Source organism: Miniopterus schreibersii (assembly GCF_964146895.1).
Source record: "Miniopterus schreibersii genome assembly, chromosome: 17".
Classification (NCBI taxonomy): Eukaryota; Metazoa; Chordata; class Mammalia; order Chiroptera; family Miniopteridae; genus Miniopterus; species Miniopterus schreibersii.
Genome location: NC_138117.1, coordinates 1236558 through 1257159, shown reverse-complemented (window position 1 = coordinate 1257159; position 20602 = coordinate 1236558). Strand labels below are relative to the sequence as shown.

The 20602-nt window shown below is 50.3% G+C and overlaps 1 protein-coding gene across 10 annotated transcripts in view; it reads left to right on the top strand.

Moving 5' to 3' along the window:
- RALYL (RALY RNA binding protein like) overlaps positions 1-20602 on the top strand; it is a 217575-nt gene that overhangs the window by 155845 nt on the left and 41128 nt on the right. The window contains exon 1 of one of the 10 annotated variants that reach the window (XM_081116317.1): positions 5806-5811. The exons of 8 other annotated variants lie outside the window; for them this stretch is intronic. The gene's annotated coding sequence lies outside the window, so the exon portion shown is untranslated. Of the gene's footprint in view, positions 1-5805; positions 5812-13103; positions 13393-20602 lie in introns of those variants that run through there. One more of the 10 variants, XM_081116316.1, reaches the window with a different exon arrangement.

The window sequence follows — 20602 nt, the reverse complement described above, 5'->3', positions numbered from 1 at the left end:
ACAGGGAGAAACCACTCTAAGGAACTCCGACGCGTGGAAACCTGTTCTTACAAATTAGGTTGAGGCGGAATCATCATTCTTACAACTTTTTCCTTCAGAGCTTAAATAGGGGATTTTTCGCACGTATTACGTCACTGTACTTGCTCGAGTGTGCCTGCCGTTGATGTTCAAACCGTCAGAAACTCATGGTCCGTGTCGAGCGAGGTGGACCTGTAACCTCCCTGACCTTGAGGAAACATGGGTTGGCCTTTGTAAAAAAGGCCGAGAGAAATTCTTGAAGATGACTGTGTTTTTGAAATACATACTCAGGGAAGCATCAGAGCAGGGTCCATAGGATGTTAGATTCGGGGTTTTTAAAACCCTGCAACCCCTGTAGCACAGCAGAGGGAACAGTCACCTGTCGTCTTCGGGGTTGACGTTTTATCTCATTTTGCGAAGCAGGAGCAGACACTGCTCTTGGCCTGCTGGGGCCACGTTGGGTGACCTTCTCCGGCTTGCGACGGGGATCCCTGACGAGGCCCCCGCAGGAACCCGGGCACCAGCCGGCGGCCGCGCCCTGGGATCGTGTCACTGTCTGGGATCCCGTGGGCCGCGGTTTCTTCTATAACTTCCGCGGACAGTGCATAGATGTTTCCTGAAGTGTCTTCCATCTGTAACCCTCAGCGTTTCTGCGGCATAGTTTTCATCCTGTGATTCTCCTCGGACACACCGAGTGCTTCTCGTTGCCTAGCCTGGGGCTCTGGGCCACGTGCTCAGGTCCACGTGCTCAGGTCCACGTGACCACAGGTGACTGCAGGAGGCCCTAGAATCCATGGAGCGTTCATCACTGCCCGTGTAATGGTGAGACGCATGTATGTACATACACACGCATGTATCACATGCACATACAAAGATACACACTTGCTCATTTTGGCTCTTAAGTGGTACGTTTAACTAATAAAATGTATTTAAAAGGTGATACTAAATTTGGAAACTTTCTATGCCATAAATTTTATATCTTTTTTAAAAGATACATCACATTGGATGTAACTATGTTTCAGTGTTTAAAGCCAAGTGTTCTATTCCCAAACACTGGGAATCACTGGACTGGAAAGTGAAATACGAACATGACACCGTGTCCCCGATGTCGGCATCCTCGTCACAGCGTCCCTCACAGCCTTCCTGGTGCCGGCCTTGCTCTCGGGTTGACCCTGACCTTGCCCGTTTGTGTCCCGTGCAGGGGTGGCCTCCTCTAGCCTCTCCCCGTGTGGGAGCCCTCGCAGCCCAGGCTGCCCGCAAATGCCCCCGGCACAAAGGCCTCTCCCGTTTCCAAGTGCAAGTGCTCTTTCTCCTCTCAGGTGATTACATTTTGCTCACACTTTCTACGCTTCTTTCTTGCACGTTGAAATGTCTCCGCTTGTGCCACTAACCCCGAGTGTTCTTTCTCGCGAGGTGCCTTGTACTCGTGTGTGACGTGTTCTCAGAGCACCGGGCAGCGCTTCGCCCAGAACCACCCGCGACTGTCTGACGAAGGTTAGTCACAGAGAGAAATACTGATGGGTCACCTGCTGTATTACTCTCCAGCTAAGACTGTAGCAACGTACAAAACAAAGCTCCCCTGGGGAAAGGAAAATGAAACGCAGACACCTGTATAATAGGCCACGTGATGCTAAGGCTAAGTTCTGTGGGGAAAATAAAAGCGGGGAAGAGGGTTTGGGAGGCTGGGTGGGGAATCGCCCTTTTCTACGGGGCAGACAGGAGAAGCCGCCGTGGTTGAGGCGACGTTTCATCAGACACCAGAGGAAACCAGGGCGCAGGCCCTGCTTCCTCCTGGATAGTCCCAGGCGCACAGCATGTGCAGAGGCCCTGGGGCACTCGGGATATTGGGGGACCACAGAGGAGACAAGTAGGGTTCATCAAAAGATATGAGATCAGCCCGGCCGCGTGGCTCGGCGGTTGAGCATCGACCTGTGAGCCAGGAGATCGCAGTTCGACTCCCGGTCGGGGCACAGGCCTGGGTTTTGGGCTCGATCCCCAGCAGGAGGCAGCGGATCCATGACTCTCATCATTGATGTTTCTCTCTCCCTCTCCCTTCCTCTCTGAAATCAGTGTGTGTGTGTGTGTGTGTGTGTGTGTGTGTATGAGATCAAAAACTATCAGGGGCATTGATTGGGTAGAATAAGACATAGAACTAAATGGAACAATGTATTTTATTTGTAACTGAGGTCAGATATAATATGTATCCACTAACTTTTAGAAAACACTATCCTTCTAAGGGACTCGTGAGAGTTTTATTAAAATGGAAGTAGTAAGAATGATGTTATAAAAATCACTACACTGTATACGAGTCAAGGCATCTCATTATAAATTGAAAGAGAATCGAACTGTGGTCATCCAGAGCCAGAAAGATACTATTTGAACAAGAATATTTTCTGATTTATCTTCTTATAAATATTCTTATATTCTTGACCTATTAACCCTCCCCATCTTTAAAAATCTTGCTGTGAGAAGCAAGTAAGTTCATAGTCTGATGGAATTGCCGTACAGCCTCTTAAGGCATCGGCAGGAAGGCGCCTTGGCTGCCGTTCTTCGTCGGTACAGAATTCGCGCGTCGGCGGTCAAGTCGGGTGATCGGTTCGATGCCCTGGGATTGTGGGGACATGAGCTGTGTTGCTCGCCACATGCACCTTTATCACCACGTTTGGTCTTGTATAAATCTTTATGGAGGTGTTTTTGAAATGAATACAAATTGGGTAGCAAAGATAAACACGGGTTAGTATTCAAAACAAATACTCGTGTTGGTGCCGTGTGTCACGTGGAGATGGCGGCGAGCGTCCCTCTTCACTCCCTGATTAGATCCTATCTCACGTGTTGACGTTATTTATTGCAGAACCAGGGGAAGAGCCAGGTGATAAGTCTGCACTAAGAAAAGTGATTTGAGGCTCACTAGGTAGGGCTCTCGGGGGGACCCCATGAAAGCCAGGCCTTGAGTTTTCTGTTATTAGGGCTTGTTGGGAATCCTGGTCTGACCTCTGAGATGTCTGCAGCCTTCTTTGTCCTGATATTAAGTCTGTAACTGTCGAGATCGAGAACCTGCACCGTCTTCCCTTCCTCGGTGGACTCGTGTCCACACAGCTGGAATCGGGGTGGCGGGGTGGGCGTGCCCGGTGGGGCCGTAGCTGCAGCCTGGGAGCAGGGGCGTGCGAAGGCCGGCTGGCGGCGCCCCGGCACCCGTCGGTCCGCCCTCCTCCGCCATCCGCTTTGCTTTCTAGGCTCCAGCCTGCGCCTGGGCCCGCCTGCAGGAATCCTTTCATTCTCTCTCTCTCTCCCACGTGTTTTCCTGTTTCATAGTCCTCCCGTGGTCTAAGGTCACCTTTGTGGAAGGTGACCGACCATTTGTACGTTTCCTTTGAACCTGGCTCCCACCTGCTCCTTCAGTGTCTCTCTCCGGAGGATCGGAGCTGCGTCTGCGTCCAGACCCAGAGAGGAGCCTCAGCGCTGGCGCTGGCCCTCCCCGCGCGGCTCAGGTTAACGTTCTCTGCGGAATGGCGTTTACCCCCAAGGAAAGTTCCCGTGAAAAACGAAGGGAGCTGGTATTTATTGAGAACATGGGGTGCCCGTGAAGCAACGAGACCCTTAGCAAAGTCAGGTTGGTGTCAAAGTAGACGTCCGTGGATCTTTTTAAAACCCCGCCGTGGATGCAGAGACTTGAGGTGGTGACCGGACAAGGTGGCCCTTCCAGCACACAGGCAGAGGGGGTGACGGGGAAGGGGTCCCTGGGGTCTAACGTGTCCCGCCCGGGGAAGCTTCGACAGCATCGTTCTCAAAAGCCATGACCTGGGGTGATTATGCTGTTTGGACAGTCTGTCCGTTTGGTGAGCCACGTTCAATTGCCATTTCGGTTCCTCCGAGTTAGCGGTTCCGTATCGTTAAATCTGAGCCCCAGCTATGGCAGGAGTCGGACAAAAGGGAGGAACAGGCAGATGAGAAGTCGTCGCACAAACCCTAGTTGGCATTGAAGTCAAGGGCTTGCCCCGGCCGGTGTTGCTCAGTGGTAAGAGCCTTGGCCTGTGCACCGAGGGGTCGCGGGTTCGATTCCCGGTCAAGGGCACGTCCCGGGGTTGCAGGTTTGATCCCCAGTCCCGGTTGGGGCTCAGGCGGGAGGCAACCAATCAACGCGTCTCTCTCATGTCGATGTTTCTCTCTCTCTCCCCCTCCCTCCCTCCCACTCTCTCTAAACAAAAAAAATCAATGGAAAAATCCTCCATTGAAGATTAACAACAACAGCAAAAAAGTCAAGGGCTTGACAACTATCTTTTATTAATTTAACTGTTTATTGAACATGACGAAGCTTCAGAGCTCTCGCTTAGGATGCTCCCGTGTGTGACCCTCTGCAGCGTGTTCGGTCTTATGCTCCCGCGACCAGTGTATGAGTTTTCATTTAATGGCACACTGGAAAAACAGTCAGTGGCATTTATCGTTAAGCTGAGGATGAGCACTTGGTGTCTGAAAGAATATAATTAATTAAGGAAATGTGTTCACGGTTGTTCCTTTGGGCACGTAAGGTTAAAGCAGCCACAGAGGATCAGAAAGTGCGTTCAGACTTGTCAACGTAGATTAATGAGGTGACTGTTTTAGTAACTGACCCTGCTAATTAGGCTTTGAAGACCAGCAGAGCTTCAGAAATTGCCTGCCTCCCACCGAACTTAAAACGGTTACTGTAAAAATGTGAACTCTGCTTTTACGTGATTTTGTTATTAGAACTTTGCTTTCATCCAAATGGAAAAACGGGACAACCGTAGATGAATTCACAGTAACACAAAAATGATAAAAATAACACGTGGCGGTTCTTGAGCTCGACTCCACCCCAGGTCCTGTCTCGGGCATTTCGTTGTATTTGACTGATGCAGCTTAGTCACAAGGCAGCCGCCGAACCTGTAAGAGCGGTGATGTGGGAGTCCACGGCACCTTTAATTTTCATTGCAGTTTCAAAATGCTGCTCGTGGTTTGGTATCTGCTCTCTAGGAAATCGAACACGTTAGATTAAAATGCGTATATTGGCCTGAGTGAAAGAATTGGCTTCTGTGTCCCTTGAGGAAACTAAGAAATTAACTTCAAAAGCCAAAATATATTGACCGGTCGGCGTGGCTCAGCGGTTGAGCGTCGACCTAGGATCCGGGAGGTCAGGGTTCGATTCCCGGTCGGGGCGCAGGCCCGGGTTGCGGGCTCGATCCCCAGTCGGGGGCTTCTCTCTCTCCCTCCGTCCCCCTTCCTCTCTCTGAAATCAATAAAAGCATTTTAAAAAGCCAAAATCTATTGTTTGACCAATATCTCTATTCTTTGAACCCTATAAAACCAGAAAAAGATATTCTGAGGAAGACGTTTCCATTCACATGTGCAGACGGGCTGCTCACGTGTGGCTGCGTTTTCGGTCTTTCTGGGGCACAGTGAAACTTTGCAGAACTTCCGAAAGCTCAGCGCGGGGCCGGGGCCTGGTGGCTGGTCGTGAGCCCTTGTCGCCCTCTTGGTCTCAACTGTGTGATTCACCTTCCTCCTCGTAGCGATTGATTTTCTGGGCGTATTTTCCTGAATCGCACCCGCCTCTGACTGTGGGGTTTCTGGCACCTTCGGCCACACGGGGCCATGTGATAAATGCATCAGTCCTGGCTCAGGGCCGCAGTGGTCCCTTCTCGTTGACACTATATTCTCTCTAGAACGTCACTGGTGTTGAAAATAAAGATAAAACACACAACCATTTCTTGAAGCTCCTTAGAGAGAGCGGCGCGTGTTTTTGGAACATTTCCTGCCTTGGGCGGCTTATCACTGGAAAGGGTTATGAGTATATTTTATATTATGTGATTCTTTTGACCCTCTGAACTTGAAACTGCCTGAGAGGAACAGCTGGATGTGTTTCCTTCAACAAACGCACTTTGTTCTGCCCGCGGCCGGCGTCTGTCTGCCTACGGGCTCCGCGGGCGGCGGGAGTCTTGACTTTGAAGTCACCTCCGCCGGCGCCGGCGGAGGTCGGCTTCCTACCTTGTTTCCCTCCCGTATTTCGACGGCGTCTTCCAACTCAGGTTTGTGTTTGAATTGGCAGCGCATCGCCGCGGCTTGCCCTTTACCTGTACTCTCGGATTATTACATTTTCAGTATTTTATTTTATAGGATCGTAAAATGGAACATAAAATAAGACAGCGAACATGTAGGGCACCTGTGAGTGCGTGCGGGCCACCTGAGCACTTAGCTCTGGCCGTTTAGAGCGTCGGTAATTAATGAGGGGCCGGGTCGTAATTAAATAGCACACGGACACAAAATCAGAAGCGGTTTATTTTTAATCGGAGTACAAGGAAATGTCATTTACCTTTTTTTTTTTTTCACTTCTGGCTTTGTTAAGGTGACAAGAGGGAAAAAGGTCGCTGGAATTTTACAAGGGGCCATAAAATTTTTCTCTGCACTGAATTTGTTCTCCCAGAGCTATTTGTGTGAAACGAGCCTTTTTCCAGGGATCGTTTCTCACGGGGATGTTTCCAGTGATCATTTCTCACGGGCGTGATCCCCTCGAATTTGGTGAATGGGCACAGACCCTCCCCAAAGCCAAAGCCTGTGGCACGGGTGCCCCGGGAAGGCGTCTGCAGCGCGTGTGTTTACTCGCTTGTCTAAGCAGAAATATCTTTCCGATCCTTTTACCAGAACCCAGGCTAGGCTTGGAGAGAGGATTCTACTTGAACAGACGTGAGAAACTCATTTGAAATCGAAAGCAAAACAAATCATTTAAACTTCTGCCTTAGAGGTATCCTTTGTTACTTGGCTATTCAAGAAAGAAGTTCGTAAGCAGGCACAGAAGTAAGGTGAGGAATCGTGTCCGGGGGTCACAGGCGTTTGTTGCTGAGGTTTCCTTTGGGGTCTGTGGAGAACCACACGGACGGAGCCCCTTCTCTTGTGCCCAACGCAGTGTCCTTCCGGTCAGAGGCCCCGGAAGTCGGGTTTGTCCCGTGGAAACGACCGTCTCCCGCCTCCCGTTGTCCGGGGAGGCTGCTCATCGGCAGTAACCCCGCTTCTCCTCGACGACGACCGACAGTCATTAAATCAGCCCCGCTAGTAATTCGCCGCATACGTCAAGCCCAGTTATGTCGGCCCCGCCTTGTTTATCTGGGCGTTCAAGGCAAGCGGCCTGGGGCGCGAATTCTCGGCCAGTTGCCGCGTTATTAATTTTCCACGTTGACTCGGGAGGAGCTGCTGTGGCGCTGTTCCCAACAGCGTGTTCTGAAGGTCGCCACTCCGTGTGGCCACATCGGTTACGCCCGCGTAGCTTCCTTTGGGGACCAGGATCGTGACATCTGGGAGTGCGTCGGGGATGAGGCCGTGGTGGCTGTCTCATTGGCCTTGGTGACAAGCACTCCACTCCCCGGCGTGGACTCGGGCTTGGACAGGACTGTCGGGCGGTGCTCGGCTGGGGAGACCGCCTAGTGGACACTTTCGCGTACGTGGCCGTAGCTTTTCACGGACTTTTAATAACAGGAAAACTTTATAACAAATACCACGGCCACATTTACACGGTAATAGAGTTAGTTTAAGGTTCTCCTTTTTTCCCTTTTATTAAATGCATTGGGGCGATACATAGATAACGGGACTACACGGGCCGGGTGCACAATCCCTCTGTTCGCTGTGCTGTGCGCTCAGGGCCCCAGGTCAGGCCTCCGTCCATCACCGCTCACCCCCGGCCCCTCCCCGGCAGTCACCACACACGAAGTCATTTCTGGCATTTTTATGACTGTTCCACAAAAGGGTGTGACTTCGGGGAAATCATAAACCTCTCCCCCGCGTTTCTGTGCCACGACTGACACTCACAGAACTATTTTGGTCCTTGTGTCTTGGATAATTTATTGTCGTCCATCTAGAAATGTAAGATGGTGGGATCTGAGGGCTGAAATTTGTTGTATTCATTGGATGGCAGGACACACCTCCATCCCCTGTCCCAGCGTGAACGAGCTTTAACCGCCAGTGAGCCTGAGAAACCCAGGGTGACCTCACTTTGGGCTGCTGACGCGAACGTTTCCTTGCGTTTCCCTTTGGGTTCTTGCGGGTCGGTTCCTGCATCAGGATTAACTGAGAGTCTTAATTTTATTTACCCACCTAAACTTCATTAGGTCGTCGTCACGGTGAACAGACGCCTCCATCCTTGCACAAAAACATAAGTTAGCCAACTCTGCCCAATTTTGTGACTTTAAGACGACGGACGAGCCGTCTCTTGCCCAGGCGTTACCTGACTTTGCCGAATCGCTTCTCGCCGTTCCGCTCGTGGGCTCCAGTTTGGTGTCTGGCCCTCGGTTCTCTCTGGTCTTCGCCGTAACCCTTAGGTTGCCCCCCCCCCGTCTTAGTTAATTCCTTTTCATCCCTCGGGAGCCGGCTCACGTAAGCACCTCCTGCGGATTAACTTCTCTAAGCTCCTGGCGGCTGGTGGAGTTCGCGTTGCTGTGTTTTCCTTTGCGCCCTACGTGGGCCTCGCGTGTAAATTATAATGCACCGGCTATTGGGCTACACCCCTGGGAGACAGACCCCTTTGTGTGTCCCCACCGTGGTCTCGCCCTGGGACACCCTCCGTCAGTAGTTGTTAAGGGTCGAAGGAATAGGTTGCCTTCCTTAGCACCTTTGTCAGCAACTAGAAATTGCAGTCATTTGTCCCAAATAAACACTGCGATGTAGTCTATGGATAAAATATTTCTGCTTTTTTATAGTCACAAATCCCGAGGTGATGTTCATCGGCTAAGGTCTTTTTTGGTCTCAGCTTTTGGGTTATTTTATCTACTAACAACTCTAATTTACTTATTTCATAAGATGTATTAAAAATAATTTAGCCCTTGGCCAGTGTGGCTCCGTCGGTTGGAGCATCTCCTGTGCACCAGAAGGTCGTGGGTTCGATTCCCGGTCAGGGCACATACCTAGGTTGTGGGTTCAATCCCTGGTCGGGGCATGTGTGGGAGGCAACCGATCGATGCTTCTCTCTCTCTCTCCGTTCCTCCCTCTCTAAAGAATAATAATAATAAATTAAAAATACTTATATTATGTCCTGGGTAATTGAACGATGTTTACCCACAGTTTGAGGTCCGCTTAGGAAGCGACATGGAACCGGGGGGTGGCTTTCTCCCAAGCACTTCTCACTGAGCGACCGGGTGGCTTCGGGTTCATTTAAAGCTTCCGGACGCCGCGTCATCTGTGTCCTAAGAACCGCAGACTGACCGCCGATGGCAGGTTCAGAATTAAGACTCTCCTCTCTCCACTCTCACCCGGGTCGGCTGTGCGGCCAGGCTCCCTTCCTCCCTAAATCAGCCTTGCACCAGTTAGAGGAGCAACGGTTGGTTCTCCACAGACCCGTGGCTCCGCGGGAACGCGGCGGCCTTTCCTCAGACCCCAACGTCGCAGGCACAGGCTCGAAGGAGCCGCTTGCGCCAGGGCCAGGCGGGTGGCGGAGTCTGTGAAAAGGAAGCTTCACGACATGGGTCAAAAGTGAGCGTCGCCGATGCGCTCAGCCGCGTTTCAGGTTGGGGCTATAACTAGAACGTTGGTCAAAGGAAGTCATTTCACTGCCCGCCTTCCACTCCATCCCCCATTCTCGTGACCGTTGTTCTTGCTGCTCGGTGGCCGTGTCACCGGGAAATCCTTGGGTTGTCCCTAAGAGTGACCCCATTTCCGGAGCATTTGAAGGCGTCGCAGGTGAAGGCTCTCGGCCAGGCTGTCGGTGTTTCTAACGCGCAGATGGACCGCCTGGGTCGGTGATGAATCCCGCACGCGAACGGACCCGCGTGGTTAGAGGGCAAACCTTCCCTCGGCACTGGCCCGTTTCTGACGTAACAGCTGAGAGCGAGCGGTCGGAAGCGATTCGAGCGGTGCGGAGACCCAGCCTGGCCTCACGCTTCACTTCTGTTTTCTCCTCTGAGTATAACGGAGCTTTCCAAGAATTTTTACCAAGGACTCATTTTACCTCCTGGGCTTGGTAACTGAAAAAAAGATAACATTGTTAGAGCAGCAATCAGGGACTCAGTAAAGAACTGAGAGCCAAGAGTTACCTGCTTGGTAAGTTCATTTCGAGCTTCTCACCTGAGTTGTGTAGAGCACCCAGCTCAAGCGCCCACGGTCACGGGTGTGAGCTCCCCGGGGCGGCTGGGGCACCCTCATTCTGGGTCAGGGGCCACTGTGGTCGCCCCGACCAGCCACCCTTCAAAGACGGGCTGGGTTCCCAGGTAACTTACAGTCAATCCTATTTCTCTCTTCGCAAAGCTCTTTCCAGGAAACCATGAAAACTAACACTCGATGTTCTAAAAATCTTTGCATCACCTCACCTGGCTCTTACCTGGCTCATGATGGGAATTCAGTGGGCATCTGATGAAATGGATAAATTCACTCTTACTGTTGAGTCTTTGGCTTTAGTTATTGATCTTCTATTTTTATTACTTTTTTTTAGTTTATTCTGATTCCTTTCAGTAACATGAATAAATGAATGCATATATTTACCTTTCTAATAAAGTCGTCGCACAATATTCTTGACAGTTTCTAACAACGCGCAAAGGGTTGAACCTACGCTCCTGTGCGTGGCTGTCTGTCCATCTAACGACTTGCAGGTTCGTCACCTAAACACGTTAGGTTGTCTGTCTTTCATGACGACACAAAAGGCAGGTTTCACCCCTGAATTAGATATAACTCGCCAGCACGTTAGAGTGCTGAGCACGTTTGTTCAGGGAATTCAGGCAGCATCTATTTATTTTCTAGGAAAAATGTCCAAGTCTCCTGACCCGCTGCTCCAGTTTCTAAGAACTGTGGCATCTTTGACGTTCGCTTGGGACTTACCCCCTCGATCTCCTCTGGCCCCGAGCCGCTGGCTTTGCGGGAGGCTTCTCGAGCGGCCTGTTTTGTCTCTTCTCTGTTCCTTGCCAAATCGTTTTAAAAATCAAGCCAAGGAACCCCTCCTCCACACTTTATCAATGTGATACCCCGAGTTCTCAGCTATTCCTTTGGCCCGTGTCTCCTCAGTTCCCCTCACACTGTGCACAAGGCCCCCATTTTCCTGGAACCTGTGCTCGGGTCTTCACCAGACGACCGTCGAATCCACAGTCCGTAATTAAACTCTAAGTGGAAGTGCTCTGTATATTTTCCAAGGCCTAATTAATCTCCCCCAGTGGAACAGTGCGATGCTATTTTCCTAATGGGAGCAGTATTATGAGGTTTAAGAATACTGTATTTTGCAATCACCTGTTCATTATGGAGCAGAGCTTCATTCATTTTTTCCTTTCTGATGAGCAATCAACCTGCTGTTTAGCACGGTCTGAATTTTACGGCAGTTGCAGGGATTATATATTCTTCAATTGTATGTGTTTAATGAAGATCCTATAATGTTCCTGCTGCCTGCGATCTTCCTATACCAGCACTGTTTTTAATCATCCGAGTGCCGGTGTCATTAAAGTTTTGTCAAAAATGTCATTTCCATCGTTTGGGAAGTGGCTTAAGCACAGTTCTCCTCCCCCCCCCCCCCCAAATATAACGTGATTGCCAAGGCCATTAAATAACCTATGAAGACGCGTTGTCGTGACGGAGACCAGCCGGGAACGTGTCTGGGCCACGCTGGTTTCTCTTCCCGTCCTTGCAGGAATGTGATTAGCAGTAACGGTAGTTAATTATTTTGAACAATGAACCCAATCAACCCAGTCAGTTCAGCCGGAGAAAGGATCGTTTTAAACAAGGACTTCGATACCATCAGAATGAGCTACCTAAACACACGCATTAGGCCTCTGCCTGCTTTAATCAAAGCCGAGCGGCCCTGCCCTTGAGTAGATAATACATCTGTTCACCCGAGAAAGAGGATGTTTCTGTAAAAACCGTAATTTCCCTTTCCTTTAACAACAATGATTTTGGCATTCGTCCTGTTCTCGTTGAGCGGGAACATTGTGTAGAGCACGTCCACCAGCCCTTCGGCGTAGAGATACGAGTCACTATGAGATAGTAAAGCTGCCGGGACCAGCTACGGGAGCTCGTGACGAATGACACAGGCCCCTCCGTGCTCTGCTCATAAACACTGGGCGTGACGGAAGCTTCATCCAGCTGCGGACAACCTGCCTGAATGCCGTTTATGTTTCTCTCCTGGATGCATTGGGGTAGCAAACACATTGAGTGACGCTGAGCAATCTTAGTTTGAAATCATCGGTTTCCGGGTTGTGAAAATAATGGTGCTTTGCAAGCGTGTAGGTTTATATTTTCGTTGGATATAGGGCAATAGAATATTACCACTTCACGAAGCGTTAAGACAACTAAAGTATTTATTATAAAAGTAAACCCAGATATGTAAAATGACCTTAGAGCTACTTAAATATATAAAATCAAGACATCCTTAAACAACCATCACTTTGGATGACTGTGCAGCTAGCTCAGCCTGCTCATTGGTAACATACTTGATTGAGATTACACGTATGTAACCGTGTTTTCGGAGGTGTAGTGCTTTGCGATGTCTTTCCTACAGAGGATGGCTGAAAAATTAGGGACAGTTCAATAGAGGTGTTTCAGTTACCACTTAGCAGTTTATGTGATGTCTGTGGATTATAACTAAAGGGCAATCATTAACCCGAAATGATGTAAACTCTACTTAGACTTTCAAAACACAGAAATAAAACAGCTCTAAGCCGTATCAAACAACAGTGTGTACAAAACAGAAACTGGCTTAAATCCACATTTGAAAACAAAACATGCACAATTATATAAAATTTCCAAAGTTAAAAAAATGATGTAGAAAGAATCTCCTTTATTACTCGTGGTATAAGACAGCCAGTTTCCCAAAATTTGCTGTATTTTTTTCTGCTCTAGTCAGCTTTTTCCAAGTCCTTTTCAGGTTCCAGCCCAAGTTCCTCTCAGCTTTTACGTGTGATAAAAGCATTTCATTCACTCATCTGTTTAGCAAACATTTATTCAGTGAGAAGTGTATTTTGCTAGGCCTGGTAAGGGCTGTAAATATACATGAGGTGGTCTCCATCCTCAAGTTCACACAAACACAATACAGGCTGGCACACGACATTGCCCCGCAGGCCTGCGGAAATGAGATTATTTCCGCCTCGGTATTAAAGCTTCAAGGACAAGCAGACTGCGGGCTCTGGAAGTAGGGAGGCGGGTGTGGAGGGACACGGAAAGGCAGACTCGGGGCGCAGCAGGCGTGTTCAGAGGATGGGGAGGGCGTGAGCCTGTCCCCGAGTCAGGGGGGAGCCTGAGGTGTCAGCGGAAGGAGACCTCAACTTGGAAAGTCCTCAGTGGCGCGCGGACAGGAGTGACCGTCTCCTGAGCACCTGAACACGCTCTCCCAGCCCATCTTCAAGGAGCCTCTAAGGGTTTTGGTCTCTGCTGTACAAGAGGAAGGACATCAGGCCTTAGAGACGTGCGGTAGGTTCCGGCCAGGTTGGCGAGCCCTGAGCCCGAAAGGAAGGGAAGAGCAGCCCTTCCCGACTCCAGAGGCCTCGCCCTCCCCGTGGCTCTCAGCAGGACAGTCAGACGGGTTAAGAGTAGTCGTTTAGGAATATTAATGTGACCGGGTGTGTCCCACGGTTCCGAGGTGGCAACCACAGTTCATCTCAGTAGAGGAAGGAAATAGCCCAGGCCAGTGGCTGGGGGCGGTGATGGGAATGGAGAGAAAAGGGGCTGGTAGAAAGCAGGAGGCGAAAAACCATGTTGAGATGAGTGACTATGTTACTGAACAGGAAGGAGGGGGAAGGGGGGAAAGGGGAGCTAATGGGGGGGAAGGGGGAGCCCATGTGCAGGAGGCCAGGGCGCAGGAGAAACGGGCCAGAAGGCGGGAGAAAGTGAGTCGACGGGAGGGGAGCATTTTTTGTTGAAAACCCCATTTGATTAAAAGTGAGCTAAGGAAGCGAGCTCCGTGGGATATTTTATTTCCATCCCACGGCGCTTCCGTTAAATGGGGAAGCGTCTGTGAGGCCCTGGGCCCTGTCGCAGCCACGGCGACCGGCTGACGAATGGCAGGCAACGTGGAGACACCTGCCGCCACACTCAGCCACGTCCGGAGACGGGCGGAGACGGGCCACTGGCCTGCGCAGAGGCTGTCACCACCTCTGGGTAAAATGTGCAAAGGAGACGAACAAGCCGATTGGAAAGGCAGGAAGAGCCAAAGCTGGCTGTTGCTGCAAATCGGTGTGAGTTTTTGACCTACATACGAAGTATTTTTGTTCGAAAAGAAATGCCATCATTTTATTTGGGGACATTGCTGCAAATAAGCCTTGCTCTTTGCGTCGAACAGCATGATTTATGTTCACAGACTGCAACGTCTCATTTCTGCACAGTCCGTTCGAATCAGCAAGTGGGCGGCCAGACCTAGCTCTGCCGACCCTGGAATCGCTGTCGTTGGTCATTCCATGTTCTGTTCCCATTGTGGGTGTCACCACTTAATTCAAATCTCTAACAAAACCAATTGACTAAATGAAATCATTTTTAGGGTAAAAAAAAAACGACTTTTAAAAATGAAAATTGGCTAAAACAACAAATCTGGTTATAGTTTCTGTGTTTATTAGTTTAACCTATTTATGACAAAGATGACTTTTTCTTTCCTGTTTAAGGGATAGTCTTATAATTGTCTTTCACTGACCATTTCTCTGCTGTTCAAGCTGCATGATATAAGAGAATTGTATTTGGAGTATTGTGGACAGAAATATCCGGCTGCCAGAGCAAAAAGTTCATGTCATTAGCTCTATTCTAGAAATAGAATTTTAGAAGCAATGCCTTTAGTCCTGGAACGCCACGATGTGCCCTATTGTTTTGTGATGATCTGTTCGCATCGGCCACTAAAGACGGGCTGACGATTCTCATAAGAGTAACCTGACCTCGGTCCCTGTATTTTGGCTGTTCTACCCGAAAACAGCAGTGTCCCTGAAACGGGGAAACGGTGCGTGAGGACGCGCTGGCGTGAGTGCCGAAGCTACAGGTCAGGTAAAAGCTTGAGCGGCGTGGGAAGTCCTGTGGCGAAGCTCTCGTTACGCCAAGGTACCAGGAATGAAAACGGAAAGAGCCAACGCGGAGTAAAGTGACTTTAAAGGAAACGCTCGGGCTTGGGGAAGACGTGTGAAAACAGGCTGTTGTCCGCTGCGGCCTGCAGCACAAGGCAGCAGAGAAATGTGGGAGATGCATACGAAAGACGGGGCCAGAAAGCCGGTCCAACTCACCATACAGTTTCTCGAGTTAAAAGCCAGTGCAACTTACCGACAAAGAACTTTTTTAAATTCCTGTCAATATATTCTACGATGTCTACCATCCACGGCTCCTAAAATCAAAGAGAACTCAGCTGAGCTACGTATCGGTGGCCCTTTACCCCTACAGGAGTTTCCCACGTGGCACCTCCCGGGTGAGCCTCGGCCCACCTGCAGGTGCCCATCGAAACAGGTGAGCCTCTCACCTGGCTGTACCTGCATGTCCCGCTTCCTTCTCAGGCTGGGGAGCTTGACTGGACACTGACCATCTGTCCTTTGGATTGGGACCCAGGGAGATTCTCTCCAGCTGCTATTTAAGCTTTGGGTTGAATGTCAATCAACCTCCCCACAAGGATGCCGGTGCCCAAGGATGAGTGAGAAGCCTGCTCTTTTCCCCAAGACGCAAACACTGAGAGAGAAAATGCAAGTCCAGGGATGTGACTCAGGACGAGGCGTGAGACACTGCAGTTTTTATTTCTGACCTTGCTCCTTGGAGACAAGCTTTTCAGTCAGTCCCAAAATACCACAAAGTCAAATGCATGCAATTATGACACATTATTTCCCAAAATATCCTCGCAAAACTGCAACACTCCAACACTAATGACGGACAGAACTTCCTAGCAGTGAGAGAGACATCAGAGGGGGGTTGGAGACCAGTTCCTTTTCACTTCACTGGGAACAGAGAATTACAATCATTAACACACCGCTCCAATTTAACAGTTTTCTCAGGGCAGTAAATATACTCATGTACTGGGGAGAGTCGGTGCTCTTCCCGAAGGCGCCTGAATTCCACATCAGCACTGATAGTGTGTGTGACGCATCCCAACGGCCAGCTGTGGCCTAGGAGTTAGATACAGCAGCCAACCCGCCGCATCTTTTAGGCTAAGAAGACAATATAAAAGCGCATCTTCTCGCCCGGCCGGGCCTGGCTCAGCAGTTGAGCATCGACCTAGGATCCAGGCGATCGGGGTTCGATTCCCGGTCAGGGCACAGGCCCGGGTTGCGGGCTCGATCAATGACTCTCTCATCATTGATGTTTCTGGCTCTCTCTCCCCCTCCGTTCCCCTCTCTGAAATCAATAAAGATATGTGTGTTTTTAAAAAATAAAATAAAAAAATAAAAGCTCATCTTCTCTTCCCAGCAAGTACAATTTGGGAAATTACTTCAAACAAGGAAAACAGTATAAGACAGACTATGGACCCGTGGAAATTTTAGTGATATTTCTGTGGTGTAGAAACTAAGATGTCGCAAAAGCTTCAGGAGTCAGAAGAAACGAGAGCCAGACGTGCGGAGCGTGCGGAGAGCTCGGGCTTTCCTGTGAGTCTTATAGGCAAACACTCCTGTTCCCGGGGGACTGGGGCCCCCCCAAGGAAAAGCTTCGGGGTCCCTTCTCAGGTAGTTTACAATCAGATGTGATGGTTGATTCAGAATTTTCAGTCTTCTAAGAAAACATTCGATCCTGTTTATTGTCTCTTAGGGTCCCGAGGGCCTTGCTGTGTCCACGGTAAAGCTTTTCCGCCTAAAGCTTAGCGCAGCTCTTGTCCTCGGTGTCGTCTTCCACACGGCAGGTTTCGCACGTCTCTTCACCAACCCCTGATACGAAGACGTCTCTGAAATAAAAGTTTCACTGAGTTTTATTCTACAAATCCTGAAAGACAGAGAGAAGCTAAGATGAGTACTGAAATGAGACCGCGTTCATGGGTCCTTAGCTGCCGGCTTCTGCAGTAGACAATTTCCATTTTCGGGGTGAGCAAAGTGCATCTGAAAGATTAAGCTCGAAGAGGAAAGAGAGAGAAAGCGGAAGGGAAATTCCTGTCTGGTTCCAAGTCCCGCGGCCTAAATCGCGTTTAGACAAAAGTATTTTCAAAAACTCTGAATCCCTGGAAACTAGGAGTTGTCATTATTAACAGACACGCTTAACTCTTGTTACTGACAAATACTTAATTTCGTCTTAACTCGTAAAGTACGTTAACAAATATAAATATTACATTGATGTTATATTCCCCTAAGGCAGCATTGCTCAGTATTAACCTGTGTACCAGTGATAGACTTTGAAGGGAACTATTTTACTACCTTGCTTTCTGCCCTTTCCCTTAAATAATATTCAATTCATCCAGCAGACTTTCCTATAGAAAAGGTTATTTCAGGCTTTGGTAGAATCTACATGAAATACCACCGTCCGAGGGCAGGCACATCAAATAAAGAGCTAAACGTGCCCACGTGTAATTCCAAGGTCATTAGAGTGATCTTCGAGTCAGGGTCATGAAAATCAGTCTTATTTTTTCTGAAAAAAAGTACATGGGCTGCTTCGCCCGCGTCAGACACTGCGGGCGGCGTTGACACGTGGTCCCGTCAGGCAGGACGCCCGCCCTTGACGCGCTTGCAGTCAAATGGAAACACTCCGATGAGCAAACCGATGAAGCACCGGATCGGGACAGGGGGGCGCTCACAGCGCTGGGGGGGCCAGGGGGCAGCCCCCGGCGGGCGGTGTGATGGGGGGGCTGCTGCTGAGTCTTGGAGATGAATCGGGAGGAGGGACGGGCGCCCGGTGGAGGAGGCGGACAGTGCGGAAGGGACACGCGTGCTGAGCTGAAGGCCCCGACGCTCCCCTGAAACCCCGTCCCCGGGGGCAGGTCCTGCGGATTCACGCGCTCGGTTGACAGCACTGTCGGCGATGCGCCCGCAGGTCTGTCCTGCCCTCCCTAAGTCTGCGCTTTCACCTTCTCCCTGAGCGGAAAGCCCCCGGGGAAGCGTGAACGCTTCCACCCTCCCAGCGGCTGCGGCAGGCTGTGTGTTGTGACGAGGTTACGTACCAATTTATCACGTCCTCTGTGGCCTGAGCATCTGCTATTTCTTGGCAGTCCCAGGAAAATAAATGACCGTCACAGCATCTTCTAGTTTTCAAAACGTATCTCCTGTACCGCGAGCTAACGTCAGACAGGTTGGCCGCGGGATCAGCGCCGGTGTTTCCGAGCTTGAACACGACGGCCTTCCGGAACAAGACGGCGACTGGGGACACGACGGAGCTCGGCGGGCTGGTTCCCACCCTGCCCCACCTCCGCCTCCCGGTCACCCTGCGGTGGCTCCTCTCCCCGCCTCCTGCAGAGTTTGAAACAGAATCTGAGCCGAGCGAGTGCCGAACATCAGACGCCCGGAGGACACGTCGTGTGGCTTCCCCGCTGATTTCTCCCCCTCGCCGCGCTAGAAGTGCCCCTTCGGAAACACTGGCCACTTCCGCTGCACGGTTGAAGAGACTGGTCTAAGGAAAGGGGTGCAGGGTTTCGGTCACCGGTTTCCTTCACAGCTGGACAGTCCCCCAGCAGGACGCTGTTGGACAAGCTGCGGAGGGGACACTGATGTATGGCAGGTGCTGCACATCTCAAGGGTCCCACTTTCCTATTTACTGTAGCACCGTGTCCACACGTCTGACCAACGCTGTCACCTCGAACAAACTGGGCCTCCCTCTCGACGTCAAGCTAAAACGTGTAACGCGTTCTAGGTCGAATCGGCAGACGCGTGTCTGCGGGATTGGTAGATTCTGCGACGTGGCTGGATTAGTGCGTGTGTGAGTGCCGCTCTGTATAAAATGCCTGTTTAGGAAACAGTAAGTAATCCGTCAGTCTTAGGTTGTTTTCATATTAACCGCACGTATTTTTAATTATTAACGCGACGGTAATAGAATTACGTGGCCACGATTCTCGTTCAGTGACGTCGAGACTGAATTTGTAAAGCACTTCGTTTACAAATTCTTTACGGCAAATGTTTTCCGACTTGACGGCTATTATAAAAAAGGTGAAATATGGTAGATTGTAAAAGAAAAAGGAAAACCCGAAAGCCTCTTACCGAGTGTTCTTGACATTTGACAATGTCGTTAGGCTGAAAGTACTGAAGACAGAGTTTTAAATCATGTGAGCCGCGGTGAAGCTGAACTTTTCCAAAAAGGTTTACGGGAAATTTGTTATAATTTATTGCCATGAGCAAATAGAGGCGACCGACATTTTTCCGCGTGTTTGAGATTAGTGATAGACCCATAAAGCATAAGGGATATACATTCCCTGGGCCAATATGCCACAGATTTTATCGCCCCGGTGGCATCCACAGCCCTCCCTCCCCCGTCAGAAAACACAATAGGGATATTTAAAATAGGGAGTGATAACATGCTTCAGGAATGTTTTTAGAGGCCTGATTTCTAATCAAGAAGAAAAAAGACCGAGTAAAGCAAATAAGAGAGGTCTGAGGTAGGGACATACACATGTACAGATAGGTGACCCTCAGAATGAAGGGAAAAGAAAATGGGATCAGCCCCCAAAACTACCCAGACAACATGCGTGAACCGAGGGCCCCGTCCTGTCCGTAGATAGGAGCCAACACGTGTCAACACTTTCAAATGACAGTGACAGCCTGGTCACAGTTCACACCCACAATTGAAACACATTTGCTTGGCCACCTTTGAATTGTCACCTTTCGAAGAATAAATAGTGGTGGCTAACGCCACGCGACGGGCAGAGTTTAGGAACCTGCCGGCAACGCAGGCCCGTCTTCCCGACGGGGGGACTGTTACCAGCGTGGTTCATGCGCGTTGCCTGCTGATCCCGGAGCCCTTCTCGGAGGAGGGGGCAGTGAGCATCGTCAGCGACACTCCTGCTTTCATAGCCATACTGCCAATGAGGTTTCCTCGTCGTGATTTATGACCCAAGCCTCGTGGGCGAGGCAGCGATGGGCTAACAGACACAGAACAAAAGGCAGCTCTAGCGTTTCCCTAGCTGACCGGTTGCTGCGGAGACGAGCCCGTTTTCCTTTGCGAAATGGACCGTATTGTGATCACTCTCGGGATCAAATCACAGTCACTGTCCTCTTCTTTAAATGTGCAAAAAGTATTTTCTTCTTTCCGGCTCCTTACCCGATGGACGGGGTGTGGGGACCGTTCTGACGTGACGTTTCCTGCGGCCCTGGGACCTGTACCCTCTTGATGAGGCAGCGATGACCTGCGATGGGCGCGCTGACGAGGGAGAATTTAAACTTAGGAGAGGAGGGCTTTGGGAGAGGAAGAGCCGTCTCCTCTGTGCAGAAATAAGGGCCTGCGCTGTTATTGCCGAATAGGAGTGGACTTGAGAAATTTTTTTTTTTTTTAAATCCTTACCCGAGGATATTTTGCTTTTCAGAGAGAGTGGAAGGGAGAGAGAGAGAGAGAAACACCGATGGGAGGGAGACGCATCGATCGGTCGCCTCCTGCCCGCCCACCGACCAGGGCCGGGGATGGAGCCTGCAGCAGAGGTACAGGACCTCGGCCGGAATCGAACCCGGGACCCTTCCGTCCACGGGCAGACGCTCTAACCACTGAGCCACACCGGCCAGCGCTAGAAACATTTTTGATAACTTATGAATGTTGCACTAAATGC